We start from the raw sequence: 21,537 nt of genomic DNA, 5'->3' as shown, positions 1-21,537 counted from the left end.
TTATTATTACAACATCAAAAACTAGAACGCACATCAAATTCCATCCTTACCTCAGGCTGAAAATCACATCCGGAGAATGTCGATGGATTCGAGAAGCAGGCCCGTTCACAATTGAGGCTACCGATGTTATGTTTTGTCAGGAATGGAGCTTCAGAGATATCGAATCCCACAGCCTCCTTTCACTTTCAGTCATTCAGTTCTTTCGTAGAACGACGAATGAACATTATACGCAAAAAGAACGGGTCCACGTGCCTGTGTGTTCGACATGTACGCAAAAAGGTAAGCGAAAACAAGATAAAATGAAGACAACGTGTATTTGATGACGTTCCGACCGTCCAGCTAAGAATGGGTCTTCGCCATTGCGGGTAATTATTTGGTCGGTGCGTGCGCCCGGCTTCGCTGTGCGTGCGCGGGCGCTGTGCAAGAACCACTCCCCCACCCTGGTCGCTCGGCGCCTTCCGTATGACGGCCACGCGTGTATTTCGGGGCTCGCCGACAATCCGAGCGGCGAAAGCTCCGATGAAGCCGACGCAGCGAGCTGCTGCGCTAAACGCGCCCGCGATGGTCACACGTCTCGCCCGAGGGCCGCATCAGCCTTTCCTGCACGCAGCGAGACAGGAAAGCGGCGGCGGGAGCCCGGTCGCGAACGCCGCTGGTTTCTTTTTTGAGAGGCGTGAGAAAAGCAACTGGAAGGGCGTGGTATTTCGGCTTCGGCCGCTGCTGCCGCTGACCGCCATATCTGATCCATTCCAGGTGTGTCGTGCCGGCCTTGTCTTTATTGTTTATCCGAGCGAGCGCTTTCGGCCACTAACATGTTGCGCTTTCTCCTCTAACCACTCGCCGAGCGCGTGTCGACTACAGTGTATGGATCCTATTTTTGGGAGGGGGTGCGCAGTTTCTCTCGCCTCCGATGAGAATAAGGAGAAAACGAAGCACCTGCCGTTGCGGGAATCACGAGGCAGGTGCCGCCGCCTCCTCCTCCTCCCAGCGTTGCATGGAACGCTTGTTACGGCGATGAAGAAAAGAGCCCGGGCCTATTCGGGAAAGCCCGTAATGAAAAAAAAAGAATATATATCACTAAAAGAGAGCACCAGGAATGAAGCAATAGTAAAAACCACTATCAGCGAATGGCGGCTCAGATGAATAGGAAAGGCTGTGTTACCATTGGGTGACCAGCGCAACGTCAGAAAGCGTTTCCTCCTCTCAATTCCGCCGTTTGGGGCGCCGCCACTACAGCCGTTGCAAATCCTGGCTTCTATGCCAGTGTATATAAGGCCCGCTCTGGCCACGCTGAAACCATCACTCGCTTGAAGCCCATCGAGCACTTTGGACTATGCGGGCCCTGGTAGGTACCTGACGCATGTGCACTGGTAAAGATAGGTCGGTCGCGCAGTACACCGATCTAATATGGAAAGACGTAGAGATAATATAGAAAGTCGGTGTAGAGGTACTTAAATGCCACCTTTACCTCGACAGTGCTTTTATGTTGGATTCATAAGTGTTTTTATGAATGTCTTGCTTCTTAGTTGAACGAGTCCACAATGCTAACAAAAGGATCTTCGATCCTTTAGCTGAAGGTAATTCTATTTATCCTTAGGTACATACATTTCCATGCACAAAACGTGTAAATTATATCCTACATTGAAAAAGCTTCCATTCGTTCACTTCGTCAAATGATGGCCCTTTGGGTAAATAAGAATAGACCCGAACTACTAAGTTTTAGCAATCAATTTAAAGAAGACTATGCAGTATTGCACATGTAACACGTGCAAAATAGGTTTTGAAAAAGGCGTAAGATACTTGCATCCCGGTTCGGGAGATAGAAAAAGCTAGACTGACAGTGATGCACATTGTTGAGATTACCGGCAAAAAAATGAAAGAAAGTAAAATCAGAGATAGCGAGAGTGAGAGAGAGAGAAAACCAAGATGGAAAGGGAACGGAATGAGGAAAAAGGGAAAGCTCCGAGCACAGAAAGATAATATGCAAGCTTCTCGCGTTGTTCACATATGTTCACATATGCATTCACATCACGTATGGATCTGTAACTCAAATGAGCGCCCTGCTAGGCCTTTCTTTTTCTCCCCGCTCTACTTTCCGTCTTTACTTGCCCTTTCTCTTCCCCTAGTGCAGGGTAGCAAACCGGAGGCTTTAACTGTGGTTAGCCTCCCTGTCTTTCTCCCATTTGCATCTCTCTCTCTCTCTCTGTTAGGCATTATTTGCTCTGCTTTCTGCAATAGCGAAGGTTTGATCTAAGGCAAGTGTCAAGGAGCGATATCGCAGCATTGATATAGTTGACGATGACCATCAGCACTGTTGTCCTAGAAGTGCGCCAAAGTCTTGCGATTTCCTCGTGAGTGAGCTGCACGCAGATGTATCCGAATGCAATGACTGTTGAGAATTCAAAACTGTCAAAAAGTAAGCTCAATTTGCCGTTTGCCAATCTGGCGAGAAAAAAAGGTGCATCAAGTAGAGGTTTTGTCAATTGCTTCGGCAACATAATTATGATTATAGTCTTGCGAGCTCATTACCTTCAGAACAAGAAATGTTGTAGCTTGTCGTTCCTTTGAGTGAAACTTCGCTGAATTGAGAATGTTACCGAGATTGGCACCATCTGAGAGGAGTTTGACCAACTCCGCATATGGTGCCACCATCACGGGAGAAAAGTTGCGAGATTGTGCGTATAATATTGTTTTGAAGATAACAACCAAGACGGGAAATTGAAATGGCAATGATCGACAGTGTGCAAACTTGCTTTGGCATCAAATTTGAATAGCCACTAGGAAGGCAAATCGCGAAGTGAATGCAATCCAGGCAACGCGTACACGTTGAGAAGAAATAAGATGGAACGCTTTCAACGTAGCCAAAGGAACTCATCATGGGACAAGAGAAATAAGCGGAGCACATGCATTTGTCTCGCTCATCCTGTCTCCTACACTCTTTGTCATGATTAACACAAAGCTACATGTCCGACAGCTAGGTACTTTAGTAGGAAGCGTCTTTTTTGAAGTTTTCCCTACCATGTTCTTAATCAATACAAAAAGGAAGCTGGACGCACCCTTTTCTTTATTGTGGAGTTCAGTATTTAGTCTACAAGTAAAACCATGGCAGAGTAAGCGGTTTGCATATTTTATTAAGCCGATGCCTGACCGAAGTCAGGAGAAAATCGCTCCTTTTTACATTCTTACCGCCATTTACTTTCCGTCAAACACATGGTTTGAACTCGCTTACAGGTCCGTGGAAACGGCAACATGGGCTTAGTCTACGGCTGAGAGGAAGGCTTCGGAAATTTGTTAGGTTAGGTTAGGTTATGTTAGGTTCTGTGTAACAGCACACATTGGCGTTCGCAGGTTGTCGTCGCTGTTCTTTGCGCCCTTATGGGGGTCGCCTTGGCCGGCTTCTACGGCCACGGTATCAGCTTTGGCCACGGTGGTGGTCACGGCTACCATAAGACAGTTCCAGGCCCTAGCTTCCTCGTCAAGACCGTCCATCACGTGCACAAGCTTCACCAAGGAGGCACCCTCTTTGGTCAAGCACACCACGGCTACGGAGGAGGATACGGTGGAGGACACGGTGGCGTATTTCTGCTCAAGGGCGGATACGGCCATGGATATCACTGACACTAACGAGTAAGTAGCTTGCACATGGTTTGAATTATGTTGTCCCCTTGTCATTTAAGACTTGTAACAGCGACCATTTACAGTGGCCTGACCTATAGGCAAGAACAAACATTACTTTCAGTCATACACCATTGATCAAAGCATAGCAGCGCCACAGAAAAGAGCCAATGGTTGCTTCGTGCAGGGTGAGGATGAATGTGATGGACTGCAGAACGCAAACTGGCATGAAACGAACAAATGCAAAGCCAGTAAACAGTGGCGCTAGTAGGGGTCTGCAGTCATTGTATTCACTCAGTTATTGATTATTCCTGCGCCACAGGCACTGTGCTCCATGCTATATAAACTGTAAACTGCGCTGACTTCATTCAGATAACGGAAACAACACCGACAGTGCTTGAAAGTCACTTTTAGTGCGGCCAGTAACACACATATATTAGCTACGGCTACACATTTAGCACTGATGTGTCGATAAACGCAATTGAACCCCAGCTCCTATATGCGCGTTATTTGCCGTCCTTCTGCAGGTGCGGAAACGAAGCTGTAAGCCGCCGGAAGGACTGAAGTGTATAAGATCTTCAGCTTGGTATGGTCCGCAAAAGGGCCAGAGGCTCACAAACCATGCTGTAAATAAATTGTAAATAAAAAGTTTGCATATTTCCCAATGAAAATGCTTGTATCTTTTATTGCTCAATTATACCACTGCTGCGTAGCCATTTGCATTTTTAATTGTACAGCTACAACTGTTCGGGCCACAGAGGGCCCATAAGCCAATCAAGCATCATGGAAAGGAGTATTTTATGCAAGAAACGAAAGCCTAAGTACTTTGAGAACAATTTTGACGAGGCTGTTGAGACAGTCGCTTACTGTAATGCTGCGCTGACAAATGCACGTTATGAGGGAAAGTCACCGCGCGAGTGCAGTGGCGCACTACTTGATAGAGGAGTTTAATAATGTATGTGTTGGGCCTACTTTATAGACAGAACCAACCTAATATGAAGCACGAGCGCTAATTTCTAACTGCGGTATTTAATTAGTGCTCAACACAAATGTATACAAAAGTTCAGGTCTTTTACGTGCCAAAACCACTATATGATTACGAGGGACAACCTAGTGGAAGACTCTGGATCAATTTTCGCCACGTGACGTTCTTTAACGTACGCCTAAATTCAAGTACACAGGCATTTTGGCATTTTACCCCCAAAGAATTGCGACCGCCACGGCCGAGATTGAGCACGCAACCTCGAGCTCAGAAACGCAACGTCATAGCCAATACGTTGTCATGGTGGCTACGCAAATATATACATGCCAGGACAATGGAAAGACAAAATGGTATCCACACGCGCTCAAAAGCACAAAAAAATGCATAGAAGAAACCATCTACTAAAATTGCGCTGATACAAGTTTAAATCTAATGCACGTACAGACAAATCCTACTGTTCATTATCGCCACGATCCCCTTCTACAAAGACGACGAACAAGAAAAGCAGTGTCAAGCTTACATTCAAAGTCCTAGAAGGAACATGATCGCTTTCGACAATTCGTCATGTATAATACACGCTTTGACAAACTAATGCAACATTGCTGAAGGAGAGATGCAGCGCAGTTAAACAAGGACCAACGAAAGCATATAGACGTAATGACACTGCTTTCGAGTCACCAAAGGTATCCTATTTCTGTGCTTACAGTCGTTTTTTACATTATGTTATGAAGTTCCCTGCCAGTAAACACACCCAGCCAATCAGCAACACGCATGAAGACAAATTGAAAATAATCTTATTATATTTCTTGACCTGAAGCTCAAGCTGTAGATTTACGAGTCACTGCAATATTTACGGGTGACTGCAGCATTAACCCCCTCGTTTCCTTGCGTTCGGCAGCCATTCATTTAGTTGAGAAAAAAATTCAGCGACGATTACGATGCTCCTTAATGCTAATTGCAAGCGCAGCTGTTCAGGTGTTTTGAATTCGCGATATATTATGGCAATGAAACGATTCTGAAGAACAACGTGCTCTCGGCGGTGACGTTGAGCCTCCGCTCGGGCAGCTCGTTTAGCAGCAGCGGCAGACGAAGCATTTCCACAGGCTGCGTGGCTCATTGTTCAGAAAGAAAGTGTGGCTCGCGCGTAGCGCATTCTCTAGCGGCGGCGACGCCGCAAACGAAGTAGCGAATGCGCAGAGGTTCCCAAGGGTAGAGGGTGCGAAGAGGCCGGCACTCCGTTTTCCACCTCGCCTTTTTCTCGATACCCTAATCCGCTTTGCGCTTCCTGGTTGCGCTGCACCCTTCTCTCCGCTTTTCCCCTCGCATCTTTCATCCCCCCGCTGCGCTCCGCGTTCCCTTTCATCTTTCGCTGTGCTCTTTCACTCGGTTACGCCGACACCGAGGCCGACGCCGACGCTCACCGCAGGAACTGGCGCCTATGAGCTGCGATCTAAGAAATTGCAACTATGTGCCTGTATAAGTTTGAAAATATCATCTAAGCATTTCAAGATAACGAACATTAATAGACACGTGTAGCAGTTGTTCTTGGCAGGGCATCTTTACGATGACCGAAACGCAGTGCGTGAAACACCTCAGAAGAAGACGAAAGAGTATGAAAAGGATTGCGCGCAAGAACGACAAGCAGTACTGGTTCAAGGAAAGTTGTCGGTTTTTCCGTACCTGCATGGAGCTTCGCTTTATCTTACGAAATAAAAAGCTTGACAAAAGAGCTGGTGAGAAAGTTATGTTGTCGATTGGTGAAAAAAAAATTGACTCGCCATCCCGGCCCTGCAAAAGTGAATATCTAGCGATGCTGTTCAAAACGACCACTATAACTGCTGAGGGCGGCATGCGGTGCTTTACTGCTTTAGAGTAATGGTAGTAATGGGAGTAAAAGTAGTTTTGACACCTCTCCCTCACCTATAGTGGTGCTGCAACAACGTCGAAATGAGTTGCTAGGCTGGTTCTTTTATACACGAAAGCCTGAGCCCGGGCTGGCAACCGCGCAGGTCCTTTTTCCATTAAAGTTTTTTCCGTCCGTCCGCTAGAGACCTCACTCCCTACGTCGAAATCTGCCGCCGGCGCGGAAGCTTGTGCAACAGTAGGAAGACGACGAAGAGGTTGTTCTGCGGATCACCGTTTTGGTCTCTGGAATATTATAGATTTTCACTGGTTTCTGCTGCGAGACGCCGCAGCCTTTTTCGGCGATGGGAGTGGAATCGGGTCGTGAACCGTGCAGACCTGCCAGCGTCTGCGGGAACTACTCCAAGGAAGAGGATGTGCCTCATGGAAGAGGAGCTGTACTCTCCTTTGAGCGACGGCATTTGGGACGATGAAGGATTCGAGGTGTACACACGCCGGAAAGCGAAGAGTCTAAATGTCAGCGGGTTCTCCGCATCAACTAAGTCGGCTGTGACTCTTCCACCAAGAGCTCCGCAGCATACCATTCTCTTTGTTCCAGAGACGATTACGGACAATCTCAACCGGCTCAATAGACAGGCCATCTCTGTTTATCTGGAGGCTCTTGTTCCAGTTGATATAAAAGACGTAATCAAAATTAATAACCGCGAGAACGTCCTCGCTATCGATGTTACAACCGAAGTTCCTTAGATCCGTTGATGAAAATTACGCAGCTTGATGACATCAAAGTGCGCTGCCACATTCCACAGAGCTTGGAAACCACTGCAGGCGTAGTTTACAACATCGACGCCTCCATCAGTGACAGTGATCTGCCAATTTCGATCAAAACAACGACAGACAGCATTACCAGAATACATGCTCGTCGTATTGGCCAATCAACCTGTGTGAAGGACTTCTTCAGAGCTAATTGCCTACCATCGCACGTGCAGGTCAGCCATTTTAGTCATACTGTGCGACCTTTCTTGCCCAAACCCCTACAGTTTCGGAAATGTCAGAGAATTGGACACGTGAGTGCTGTCTGTAGGAAACCAGGCATATGCTCACGTTGTTCCGAGTCGCATAGATCTGACAATTGTCGTACGGCAGCCGACTTCAAGTGTTCCAACTGCAAGGTTGCACCCGATGCGAATTAGAAAGATTACCTGTTCCCGGAAAATGAACAGAGGATCTTGAGGCAATCGGTCAGAGACCGTTCGACAAAGAAAGAAGCCGCAAATAAAATGAGACGCCGACGTTCCCTGCCCCGCAAGTCAAGAAAACACACTGATAGTTGTGCCCAATCCGGCGAAGACTGGTTGTCCCTGACGTCATGCATTACCAGCGCAGATGAGAGAAGGACACCCACCATCGCTGTTTCAAATGAAGCATAGCCACCTCTACCGAAGCCACGCCAACTTGCAGAACTACGAGACACGACTCGTCCACCAACTACGAATGGCCTTGCAGCAGGCCCTGTAGCAGCCCACGCAGAAGGCCAGGACTTGCAAGTGCTCCCCATGCTGAGCTAACTCATGAGTGTTACGCGTGCATTACTTAAGAACATGAGCGCCCCGAAAGCTCGCAGCGCACTACAGGTACTGGACGTGATGAATCCTGTACTTGCAAGTATTGAATAGCGACATGGCTTATTCACCACTGTCGTACCATGGTTGTCAAGGAATCATCACTTCTTCAGTGGAATGATCGAGGCCTCAGATCAGGAATTTCAGATTTTCGCGCTTTCATTTTTTTCTAAGAAATTTCTCACCGTCGTCGTCGGCGCACCAAACCTTCAAAGTACAATGCGGCTGTCGAAATATGAGGCTTTCTTATCCACAACGTGTAATTTCCTCAGCAAGGTCGTCGTTTATGTTCGGTGTAAACTCACTTACGTGCTCCATTAAGTTTTGCCTTAGGATGACGACCAATACGTGTGTTTAACAGTGAATACAAAGAAACTTACATTCACTGTTGTCGCTGCATATATTTCTCCAACCAGTCGTTTTGACAAGCAACGACTGGGTGTTTTGCTATCGGCAACACCTGGCCCTAGCATTCTTAGTGGAGATCTTAACGCACACCACCTGCTCTAGGTGAGCTTGAAGATGGACTCCAAGGGAAAAAAACTAGTAGCATTTGCCTCGGACCAACAGCTTTGATGTCTCAATGACGGCAGCCCAACGTATTTATGGGGACTGACCTACAGCAGCTGTCTGGACTTGGCTTTGGTCTCTCGGTGTTTTCGAAGCAGTGTAAAATGGTTCTCAGACATACAAACCCATGGACGTGATCACGTTCCTACCTATTTGACTATCAAGGGAGTAGCCAAGTCTCTATCTGCTGCCCTCCGTAGAACAGACTGGATAGAGTTCAGGTCGCTCATAAAATATAAATGTCAAGAAGGCCACCCGTTATTCCTTGAGAATGAGATGCGAGATGCACTGCAAGAGACTATGTTCACTTTTAGGCCTTCTCCAATGTATACAGCATACGAACAGGTATTGGAAAGGCTTCGAGCGATTCGCCATCGAGCAGAAAGAAGATACAGGCGCATCAAATGTATTCACAATCTTAGGGAGGCGAGGCGTATCCAAAAGAAAATCAAGCGCGGCATCGATACGTTGCAATCTCAAAAATGGAAATCCTTTTGCGAGTCTGTGGACCCTCGTAAGCCTCTGTTCCATGTACGGAAAACTCTGCGTGGCCTACGATCGTCTCCGCAACAGCGCCACCATTTTAAGTCTTTCCCTGCATCAAGAACGACGTGAGGTAAACGTGGCTGAGGACTTCTGCGCATGAATTGCTGGCTTGCCGTCGCTGCCTGTATCAACATCACGCAGTCCTTCGGCATCTCAGGACTCCCGCATAGATTTCATATTCTCTATAAAGGAGCTAGAAGCTGCGCTGGCGACTTGTAGGAAGTCATCATCGCCTGGGCCCGACGGGACCACATACAAGGCACTTCGAAACCTCGGCCGAAAAGCCCTCAGTGTACTCTGGAAGAGGTAAAACGAATCCTGGCTCAAAGGATTGATTCCTTCTCAGTGGAGGGTGAGCCACCTATTACCTTTACTTAGGAGTTCTAAATCTCCATTAGACTTGGCATCGTACCGTCCCATCGCTCTTGCCAGTTGCGTTGGGAAACTAATGAAAATGATAGTCTTGACGCGCCTTGAATGGTACAAAGAGCATAATGAGGTATATCCGAATGCAATGGCAGTCTTCCGGCGGGGTCGATCATCCATCGATAAGGTGCTTGATTTGGTAATAATCATTCAACATCAAAACAGCATGAAACGATTAACGGTGGCGACGTTTCTTGATTTCAAAGGCACATATGATAATGTAGCACACCAAGCAATCCTCGATGCTTCGCTGGATTCGCATCTATTGGGAAGAGAGATCATTCTTGCTTACAGAGGATGGCATGACATCTCACCATCTAACCAGCAAGGGTGTGCCGCAAGACGGGATGTAAAGCCCCACAATTTTCAACTTAACACTTTTGGGCCTTGTTGGATCAGTGCCAAGGAGAGTGCAGATATCCATCTACGCAGATATCTGCATCTGGGCGCCCGGCGTGACACCTACGCAGATACCAGTGAGGCTGCAGAAGGCGGTCATACAGACGTCTTCTTACCTACATACGAAAGACATAGAACTCTCCTCAGGAAAGTGCCTATTAGTCGAACTTACACGCAAAACAATGACTACAGATGTTACACGCGTAAATAGACGAGTAATTGCTTGCAAAAAAAGCACCGTTTCATTGGAGTAATCATCGACCGTGATTTGTTTTCGACGTCACATAAATGAAAAACAGGTTGACTGCTACAGCCCATGTATTCAAATTTGTCACCGGAAAGCCTTGGGGCGCATCTGTGCAATCGATGCTGCAGCTGTGCCATGCATTATTTAAGGGCTTCCTAAGATACAGCCCGCCCGTGATAAAATAAGCCAGTAAAAGGAACCTGCGCACACTCCCGATTATGCAAACCCAAGTTCTACGGACATGCCTCGCCTCCTAAAGTGTGCATCGACAGCAGCCACAATTGCCATAGCGCGTGACCACCCAATAACAAACACGGCAGTCGACTCTCTAAGAGTGCACATTCGACATGTTGCAAGGGCGCCATTTCACAATCTTGCTTGCCTGCCAACTAGGCAGCATACGAGTTTCAGCCGTCTTGTCACTATTCACGGAGCATCCCTACCATTGAATTACGGCCCAGCAGCATGGCCCTCGCTGCCACTGTGGTCTCTGCATTTACCTAGAGTATGCGGTACCATTCCAGGCACCAAGAAGAAGGCACAAATGCCGTCAGCAACATCGAAGAAGGCAGCATTATTGTTATTGCATGAGGTTCACAGTGACCGCTTACATGTTTACACCGATGGGTTGGTCATGCACTCCAGTTCAGCAGCTGCAGTATTTGTTCCAGCAAAATCTTCCGGGACAAACTTGAGAACATCGCATTTGAAATCAACGACAACTGTCGAACTTGCAGCTCTGCGTGCAGCAATTCACTTGATCCAACAGGAAACGCCCCATAAATGGTCCATCTTCTCTGATTCCAAGGCAGCCCTCCAGTGTTTCCTCTCTGCATTACATAGTGGACCCCACGAGCGACTTGTTGCAGACAAAATCGAAATTTACCATCGGACAGTTGAGACAGGACATGACATTGCATTTAAATGGTTGCCAAGTCATTGTGGCATCCTTGGGAACGAGCTAGGAAGCCACTCGATCTTCATATAACAGTGCCGAGTGCGTTGCTATTGCGCTGTCCAGAACAGGCACAGCGGGAAAGCTCCGTGCACGTGCTCGTAAGTTTACCTTGGCCAATTGGTATTCGGCAGACTTTATAAACGAACGCCTTTGTTCCCTGGATTATGATCTGAAGCTCCGCCTTCCACATGGCTTACCACGACAGGAGGTAACTCTCATCTGTCCCATATAGCTTGGAGTAGCTTTTACCAGTGAGCACTCTTACCTCATCGGAATGGCCACAAGTCCAAATCGTGAACTTTGCGAGTGCAAAGAGACGATAGGGCATCATGTGTGTGATTGTCGTCGTTTCAGTGCGCAAAGACAAGTCCTCAGCACCAAGCTCGACAGGATTCACAACCGTCCCCTTCCGCAAGGCAGAATTCTTGGTTCAATTGAAGTCATAACGCTGGATTGACAAGGACATGAAAGAGGACAGGACGTGAGCTAACGCACCTCAATAGCGCACGTTTTGTCATTTTTCATGTCCCTGTCAATCCAGCGCTATGACTTCAATTAATGCAACGAACCAACTAGCCCGAAAATCTGCACTCCTCACTAAGGGTTGGACCCTGGTCCGAGCCTCCGTCGACACCAACTGCTTTAAAATCGCTAGTATGCTTTTTAAAAGAAACAGGACTCATTGAAAAACTGTTGAATGTGCAAACAGAGGCTTTCCTTCATTTAAATCTCATCTTGTTTTCCTTTCTTTTTGCACCATACCCCATCCCCCCGCGCAGAGTAGCCAACCGGACATTTAATCTGCTTAACCCGACTAAGAACCAGAATCCTGCCTTTCACCTCTTGTTTTGCTTCCTTCCTTCCTCCCTTTACTGCGAAACGTATGCGGAGAACACTACATGCTTCGCGTTTTTATGAGGAGTGCCCGATAATCAATTATGTGCTTTCGATGCTTGTTTCGTGCTTGTTCTTTATAAACGCATGCTGTTCTGTATGTTGTGTGCGTAATCCCGAAAAAAAAAAATGTATCTACTGTTCGCTTCATTTTGCTGAGTGCTTAAAACCACTGAATGAAGAGGAAGCTTTAGCTTGCGCCACACTCCAACGCGGCCTATTCAAATGCATGTAAAACGCAAAAACGTTTTTTGGGGATAACGTCTGAACCGATTGTAATGAAATTTGTTGCATTTGAGAGAAAAAATTTAATTATAGTGACTCTTGGAAGCGGAATTTCGATTTAGGGCCAGAACTTTATTAAAAATATTTTCAAATATTCGCAAGTTGGAGCATAATAGAAGCATGAAGTTTAGAAATTATTAGCTCTGCATCAAGAATAGATATCGCGGTTCTCTAAAAGGGACCCATTAGATCACTAAAAGCGTTCAAATTGGATGTGTAATTTTATATCTTACGTGAAATTGTTACGTATGCTGTATGCTAAATTGTTACGTAAAAGCTGTATTTCCAAATTACTAAATTTTTTGACACCCATGTGTAACACATCACTTTTGTTCGCTTTAGATGTACTATTAGATGCAATTCACGGAATTGTTATATCACGTTTCATTGCCGAGTTACAGGGTTGTAAACTTGATAATTTTGTTTTCTGAAAATGTTTGATTTTCGCCAATTTTTATTAAAAATTGACGGCCTCAATCAAAAATTTGAAGCAAACAGTCACTAGATTTTAAGGCTTCGTTTTAAATGCAACATACTTCGTCAGATTTGATGCACTGGTTGCCGAGAAAAACGAATTATCCTTTTTCATGTATTTGGATAGGAGCACCCGAGCTAAAGTTCCCTCTTAAGGGGGTACGAGCCACTGCTCCTGGCCCTGCACAACGCCGTGATCGGCTCACATTTTAGCTGATGGACGCCGACACCAAAAATGCCGGCCAACTAGAAGCTAACACCTTCGCTGTTGTATCTAAGTTTAGCCGTCACAGGCATTCCACAGTTAAAAGGGACACTAAAGGGAAAAATCATTTATTCTGCATCAGTAAATTACCATTCTGCAACACCAAAAACATCACTCTTGCAACGATAAGACGTTTGGTAAGCCAGAAAAAGCGCAAGAACGAAATACGGGTGGTGACGCCTACTTAAGTTCCCGCACCTGGGGGCTGTGACATCTTGAATTTTGATGGCATCTTCTAGGGCCTACTAACTATATATAGCGGTACAGATTGACTGCATTGTGTTCTAAAGGAACAAAATATTAAACATGGCAACCTTTATTCAGCCAACGCGGCCCAAATGCGAGAACATACTTTGGAATCCCTGACGTCACGCTGACGTACCGGCGCTGGGGTTTCGGCACGAAATTCAAATACTGATACTATTATGACGTCATACTGATATGACGTGTACGCACTGATTATGCATGGTTTGACAGAAAAAAGAAAAACATTTATTTCTGATTCGACCCCTTTTCGCCATTAGCCCTCGGCTATTGGTAAAACGTTTTCTGGCTGCACCCACTTCACCTGCCTGTCACGCGTCGTCACAAAACCGCGAGAATTCACCGCGTTAAAGTGACGTGTACACGATAAAGATGTATTAATATGCCGAGCAAAACTGAATTTTCTTCGGAATAGCCGCATGCTGCCCCGTTCCGAAAGGAATAAAAGATGGCTGCCGCCGATCGCTCAGACGCTGGCTACTCGCACCTGTCAGAGAGCATGGGCGTATTTGAGTACAATAAATCTTCTCGCGGGGCCCTGTAACGTTTTCGAGCACTTTCGGCACGTTTACCCTCTCATTCTGCCAACTCTTCTTTGCTGAGGGTCCGTTTTGGCGTCATTCTTGAGCTTCCGTTGCATGCCGCCGCGATTTTCGACCAGCCACCGCAAACTAAGTAAGGGAAAGCCGACCAATCGTAGACGCCGGCACCACCCTCTTCATCCGGTTATTGACTTTCAGTGCAGTGGCTCGGCCCCATCCAATCCCTCTCCACTTGAGCGTTCTGCTCGCTTCTTGTCAGCCTATTAGATAAGACAAGCCGCTCAGTGTAGGCAATGTTATTCGTTTTTCAAGCAAACAAAAGTTACCTCCTATGAACAAGGAGAGCGTTTGATGGGTCTGTTCAAACAACCCTGCGGGTGACCGCCCGGTGCTGCTTGCGTTGGTGGTTACGCAAATTTGATGTCAGGAGGTTGGAATAGAAATATATTGGAATAGTTTTACGTTATAGGGCCCATGGGCTGCATCCGTGGGCTGCATACATTATGAAATCATACATTTTTTTCATACGGCACCACACTAGGCCAACAAAAGTACCGCTGCGGTCACCGCACCTCCCATGCATCTGCCGCAACCGCTGCGGCAGCCACGCCGTCCCGTCCAGCGCGCGTGACGTTATAACCACAGAAGCGTCGGCCACGTGTACAAGCGCTGTCGCTACACTCTTACCCCATCTCATTCTTCGTCAAACCGGATTTTAAACGAATAAAGCACATGAAGACTAACTTGCTAAACTTAGGGCACTTTCTTATATAATATATGATGTTTATCTTACCATGCCGATTTTATGTGGTTCTATTTGGACCGAAGAAATTAAACTTATTCCTGGAAAGGAAAAACTTATTCCTGGAAGTTGGCGGAGTGCTTGAATCAGGCACGTACCCAGGATTTTTTTTCGGGGGGGGCCCACCACCCCTAATCATCATCATCATCAACAACAACATCATCATCATCATCAGCCTGATTTATGTCCACTGCAGGACGTGTCCTCTCTCTCTGCGATCTCCAATTACCCTTTCCTGCGCCAAGCGATTTCAACTAGCTCCCGCGAATTTCCTAATTTCATCGCTCCACCTAGTGTTTTGTCGTCCACGATTGCGTTTCCATTCTCTTGGTACCCATTCTGTAAACCTAATGGTCCATCGGTTATCTAACCGGCGCATTACATGACCTGCCCAGCTACATTTTTTCCTCTTTATGTCAATTAGAATATCGTCTATACCCGTTCGCTGTCTGATCCAAACCATTCTCGTTCTCTCTTAACGTTATGCCAAGCAATCTTCGTTCGATCACTCTTTGCGTGGTCCTTAACTTGCTCTCAAGTCTCTGCCCCATATGCACTGACAAAATGCACTGGGAAATGCACTGGCAAATGCATTGGCACTGTACATATTGCACTGGCAAAATGCACTGATTACACACCTTACTTTTCAATAATAATGGTAAGCTTCCAGTCAGGAGCTGGCAATGTCTGCCGTATGCGATCCAACCTATTTTTATTCTTCTGTGAATTTCCTTCTCATGATCAGGGTTCCCTCTGATTAATTGACCTAGGTAAACGTACTCCTTCACAGTCTCTAGTGGCCGACTGGCCATCCTGATCTCTTGTTCCTTTGCCCGATTATTTATCATTTTCTTCATCCTCTGCATAATAATATTCAACCCCACTGTTACACTCTCTATGTTAAGGTCTCCAATCATTTGTTGTAACACGTCTGCATTGTTGAATAGAACAATGTCATCGGCAAACCGAACGTTACTGAGATATTTGCCGTCGATCTTTACTCCTAAGCCTTCCCAGTTTAATAGCTTGAATTCTTCTAAGCACGCAGAAAATAGCTTTGGAGAAATTGTGTCTCCCTGTCTGATCCCTTTCTCTACAGGTATCTCCCTGCTTTTCTTGTGTAGAATTAGGGTAGCTGTAGAACCTCGGTACATATTTCTAATGCGAAAGACGAGTCAGTAAGACAAGAAACTATTTACAGATTATATATACAACAACGGTTGATGCGCTGACCGGTTAGATTCACAGCGTGAGCCCAGTTCGTTCTTCCTCCTCTTTTCTGGAGTGATGGCGCCTACGCGCCTCGTTCAAACAAATACCTCACGCATGTAGCAATATTTTCCAAGGTTTTTACGTAAGCGTTCTGTACTCCTTGATTACTTAGTGCCTCTACGATTGCTGCTATCTCTACTGAATCAAATGCCTTTCCGTAATCTATATAAGCCACATAGAGAGGCTTATTGTACTCTGCAGATTTCGCGATAACCTGATTCATGTTATGGATGTGATCCATTGTAAGGTATCTCTTCCTGAAGCCAGCCTGTTCCCTTGGTTGACGAAATCCAGTGTTAACCTTATTCTATTGGAGATTATTTTGGTAAATATTTTATATAATACTGGGAGCAAGCTAATGGTCCCATAATTGTTCAATTCTTTAACGTCTCCTTTTTTTGTGGATTAGTATAATGTCTGCATTCTTCCAGTTTTCTGGGACCCTTGCAGTCGATAGACACTTCGTATAAAGAGCCGCCAGTTTTCCAAGCATTATGTCTCCTCCATCTTTGATTAAATCGACTGTTATTCCACCTTATCCTCCCGCCCTTCATCGTTTCATGTCTTGCAGGGCCCTTCTGACCTCATCGCTAGTTATAGGAGAGTTTCTGTATCCTGTTCATTACTTTTTCTAAGTGAACTATTGTGACTCCTCTGGGTACTGTATACAGGTCAGCTTAGAATGTTTCCGCTGCTTTTACTATATCTTCGAGATTGCTGATTATACTATCCTTCTTATCTTTTAGTGCATAGATCATGGTTTGTCCTATGCCAGGTTTCTCTTTTACTGATTTCAGGCTGCGTTCATTTTTTGCGGCTTGTTCAGTCTTTCTCATATTATAGTTTCGAATATCAGTTATTTTCGCCTTGTTGATCAGTTTTGACTGTTCCGCGAATTGCGTAACGCTGTGCGGCCGCCAGTCCCATACAACCGCATAGAGCGCAGGACTCCAGGATTCTCGACATACTGCGCTCACTGCGAAAGGTTAGATAAACACCCACATAAGCACAGCAGAGAGTGGCTACGTGAGGCGGTTCGGCCGATAACTGTAGAAGCGTCATTCAAGACAAGTAATTGTTCTCCACTTCCGGCGGCGTTTTCTCTACTTCCTTTTTATATAAAAAGATGTTGATCCATAAATATTCTCATAAACAATGGTTAACTTTTTTATTATTCGCTTTTGCTTGCAGTTTGGTTGTTGCCTTGGCTTTCTCCCTTAGTAGATCGCTTAATTTCTCAACTCCTTGCGATTTTTGTTTCCAGTTGCCAATTTTGCACGAAAAGTGCTATACAGTTAGGGAAAAACAGACCAGGTAACGGGCGACCGTCATCTTGCTTATGGGTCTAAGGGTTATTGCAGGGTTCCATGATGGACGCTCTTTCACATTATTTTATTTCCAACCTTATCTAACCCATATCACGTGTATATGGTTCCGGGCATCGGCCAGTGTCGCGGCGAGCCGTAACTCAAGGAAACAGTGAAGCAAAGGGATACGTTAAACGCAATTGGCGTTTTCTACGGCCGCAACTCGTTCCATGAGAGTACAGACCAGCTGAGTAACAGCCGCATCCCTCTCCTGGTCCCAGGATGAGCCTAAACAAAGAAGGTTGAACTAACAAAAGCAACAGCTATGCGCGTGACGGTTGAATAGATGGTGACAACTGAACGCATCTCGAGTTAATCGCGCGGGTGCGGAATCTACGAGAAAACTGTCCTTCACTATAGAAGAGATGGCGATAACTACCGCTATCTAAAAGGAGTGAAAAAGGCAGCATTATGCTGACCGATGAACAGCTGCGAAGTCTCAACATTGATCTGGCGGTGCTTTATGAATGTGTGAGGAGTGGTGGCGTGGGTGGGGAGGGGGGGGGGGTATGCCATTTGATTTCGGGGGGGGGGCCCGGGCCCCCCCGGGCCCCCCCCTGGGTACGTGCCTGGCTTGAATCCTGCTTCACCTCAGCCGTTGTCGGCCCGGTATTGCACTGTCTCCGGGATCGGTCCAAGCATTCATGTCCACGCGCCGGGAACGGATGTAAGCCGACCATGCCGGGTAACTCCTTGGGAACGCGTGCATGGTTGCATACGGGGCCTAAATGCAAACGGCTCCACTGTAAAAAAATAAATAGCTGTTCTCCAAGGCGATCGTTCGCAAATATGCACATCAGGTTTTGTGAGCTTGCATGTGTTTATTGGCATTAGTGGTCAGCCTGTTTTGCGCATTTGCTTTTTTGGGGGCTCCAAGGTAGAGTTATCTTCAAGGTTTAGATATCTATGGTTTCCGCAAGGTTATAATTGAAAAAGTTGATGCACGTCTTAAAACACAACAGCTGTTAAATGCGTTGACGTTTCGGGCGGAGACCCAACTGTGTCTTGAGAAAGGTCGGTCTAAAGCCGAAACGTCGTCACAATAAACTGTTGAAGTGCATGAACTCTTTAATTATAACCTTGCGGCAACCATACACTCTTTACAAAGTTACACCCTTTGGCTTGCCCCTTCTGCCACACAACAATAATCGTTATCTGTCTTGATGCGTTTCCTTTCTTTAACGCTGCGAGTCCGGTACTTTCCAGTAACGAATGGCACGCGCGTTATCAGCATAGAACAGTTTACACCCTTGGAGTGCCCCCTATCAGCATAGAACAGTTTACACCCTTTGGAGTGCCCCTTCTGATAACGCGCGTGCCGTTCGTTACTGGAAAGTTCCGGGCTCGCAGCGTTAAAGAAAGGAAACGTATCAAGGCAGATAACGATTATTGTTGTGTGGCAGAAGGGGGAAGCCCAAGGGTGTAACTTTGCCTAAGAGTGTAGATACCTCTACCTTGGCGTCATATAGGGGCTGTTTGTTTTTAGCGGCACCAAATTTTTAAGATTGCCTATGGGACATAGCACAATTCTAGCCCTTGATGTAAATTACTCTATGAGATGGTCATTACTTCTACGAGAAACCAAAATGCTTTATTTATTGATTTATTTCAGATACTGTAAATCCCAGTGGGATTTTTACAGGTTGGGTATATATTATATACTCACAAATAACGATAAAAACAGGTTTACTTAATTTCAACAATGATATTTGCAATCGACACGAAGCAGATATACACATATGGTAGGAAATAAAACATGAATGGTAGATCGCATTTGGCAAAAAGGGCTGAAATTGCCTAGGCAAATACAATGCTCATACATATTTTATCTATGTTCAATTGAATAACGAACGTAATTAATTAGACTAATAATTTGTTATTACTTAATTTACGCCAAATATTTCAATCTGCGAAATTATAGCCTCTAAGTTCGCAAGGCGTATTGACTTGGAACGAATCCTCTCGACAGCACCAGTTCCGAGATATTAATTTGCAAAGTGCCCGACGAAATGCATTGGCGTTCTATTTACTCTTTAATAATTAAAGCGCTGCTTTATACATTGACGTAGTAATATATTGTTACGTCCAAGCACGTCAAAGGGACGCGGGGATCAAGAAGAGAGGGGAAGAGGAGAACGAAGACGGTGCAGCGGCCATTCCTGTTGTTCGTAGCCTGCCGTTCCTGCTCTCGCACGCCTGAATAAACCCCTTTTCCCCGTGCTTGTAACAAATTGGTGGATGGTGCGGGGTACACCTCGTAACCACGGAGCCTACGCTGCTACAACTTCGCCGAAGCCGTCGACTTGCCGGACTTCCGCCACCATCACCTGACATGACTGAATACGCCTGCCAGATTCCCGAAGGTTCTGACGCGGCTTCAAGGCCAGCACCTGGCGTTCCGTGGCAATACTACCGGGTGCCACTCACTTTCGGAGGAAAAGCCGGAGGAGATGTCGACGAGTGGCTCACAAACTACCGAAGGGTGAGCCGATCTAATGGTTGGAACTCGACCGCACAGTTGTCAAATGTTGTGTTTTCCCTTACCGACACAGCACTCGTCTGGTATGAGAATCACGAAGACACGCTCACTTCATGGGAGCTTTTCGTAGAGGAGCTCAAAGCGTGTTTTGGAGACTCTAGCGCAAAAAAGAAACGCGCCGAACAGACGCTTTCGCAAAGAGCTCAGATTCCCGGCGAGACCTGTACGACTTATATCGAAGAAGTGCTGAGACTGTGCAAAATAGTGAACTCTCAAAGGTCCGAAGAGGACAAAGTTGGACATTTGTTGAAAGGGATAGCCGAAGACGTCTACAATTTTTTGATCGGCAAAGAAAGCTTGGATTCTGTGTCTGACGTCATTCGCCACTGCAGGACCTTTGAGACGCTGAAGATGCGACGGATAATACCGAAGTTTGGTCGCCTGGCTAATGTCACAACGGTGGCAAGTGTAGACCCGAGTTCGTGTGTTGACCTTCCATCAACAACACGGCAGATTGTTCGCGAAGAGTTGCTCCATCGGGAAGAGACGTACCGTTGCACACCCGGCATCGCTGGTGCGTACTTACCACACGAGATGCGAAACACGGCCGTTTTGACCGCATGGCAACCCACGGTTCACTCAGCGACCGTCGAGTATAGGTCTACCCCACAAACGAGAGGGACCCTGAGCTATCAAGATCATGACTACGACCAACGCCCTCGCCGCACGCACGCCTCCGGGCGGCCGATGCCTGGCCACGATGAATGGGACCCACCTGCTGGCTATGCAGTCGACAGCAACATGCGTGACTACGTGCAAGAACATCGAAATTTGCGGCATCTGCCGGTGTGTTTCCAATGCGGTGTCGCGGGCCACATAGCGAGATTTTGCAATCGTCGCCCAACAACGTGGAATCGTCGATCGGGGTCTTCAACAAGGACCACACCTCCTACGAGGACAACTCAACAGCCATGCACCACCTCTTGGTCAGCTGGCGTCCCTCCTGGCAACGATTACTGGCAGAGAAGCTTCCGGAGCCGCTCGCCGGCATCCGACAGGAGTTTGACGCCACCGCCAACTTCTCGTGCACCGCGTTTACATCAATCTCCATCGCCAGTGCGCCGCTCAGCCTCGCCTTCACAACCGGAAAACTAGCTAGCGCGGCAGATGGGGGTGAGGTCGCTCGACACGTGCTATCGACAGAAATGCCCCCTGCAGTTGCTATGATTAAGAACAAAGTGCATGTACTTGTGGATGGTGTTCCTACAATGGCTTTAGTGGATACCGGGGCAACTGTATCCGTAATGAGTCTCGGTTTTAAAGGTCGGTTGGGGCGCAAAGTTGTATTTCCGTGGGACCAGGCTGCAACGTTTTGTGGAGTGAGCGGCGAGTCGTTGCGCCCTGTTTGTGTGTGCACTGCTGAAGTGTCCTTGGCTGGTGGAGTTTTCGCGACGGAGTTTGTAGTTATTCCCCGATCGACGCACGAAGTGATTTTGGGCATCGACTTTTTGCGGCAGTGTGGTGCGACTGTTGATTGTCGCACGGGGGAACTTTGCGTCGATGGCCATGTTTCGGCCGGGCTCTTAGAGGAGACTTGCAGTCAAGGTGAACTTTGTGTGTCTGCAGATACTGTTGTGCCTGCATCCGCCTTGGTGTGCGTGCCGGTTG

At 46.7% G+C, this 21,537-nt stretch overlaps 1 long non-coding RNA gene across 1 annotated transcript; it reads left to right on the top strand.

Moving 5' to 3' along the window:
• Window positions 1-1,201: 1,201 nt before the first annotated feature.
• LOC139055669 (uncharacterized) lies at window positions 1,202-4,280 on the top strand. Its single transcript, XR_011511912.1, has 3 exons — window positions 1,202-1,345; window positions 3,349-3,627; window positions 4,143-4,280. It is a non-coding gene; the product is annotated as an uncharacterized lncRNA (long non-coding RNA).
• The last annotated feature ends 17,257 nt before the right edge of the window (window positions 4,281-21,537 follow it).

The sequence above is a fragment of the Dermacentor albipictus genome, chromosome 1, assembly GCF_038994185.2.
Source record: "Dermacentor albipictus isolate Rhodes 1998 colony chromosome 1, USDA_Dalb.pri_finalv2, whole genome shotgun sequence".
In the NCBI taxonomy this organism is placed as follows: domain Eukaryota; kingdom Metazoa; phylum Arthropoda; class Arachnida; order Ixodida; family Ixodidae; genus Dermacentor; species Dermacentor albipictus.
Note: the sequence above shows the minus strand (reverse complement) of the source record. Positions and strands in the feature narration are given on the sequence as shown.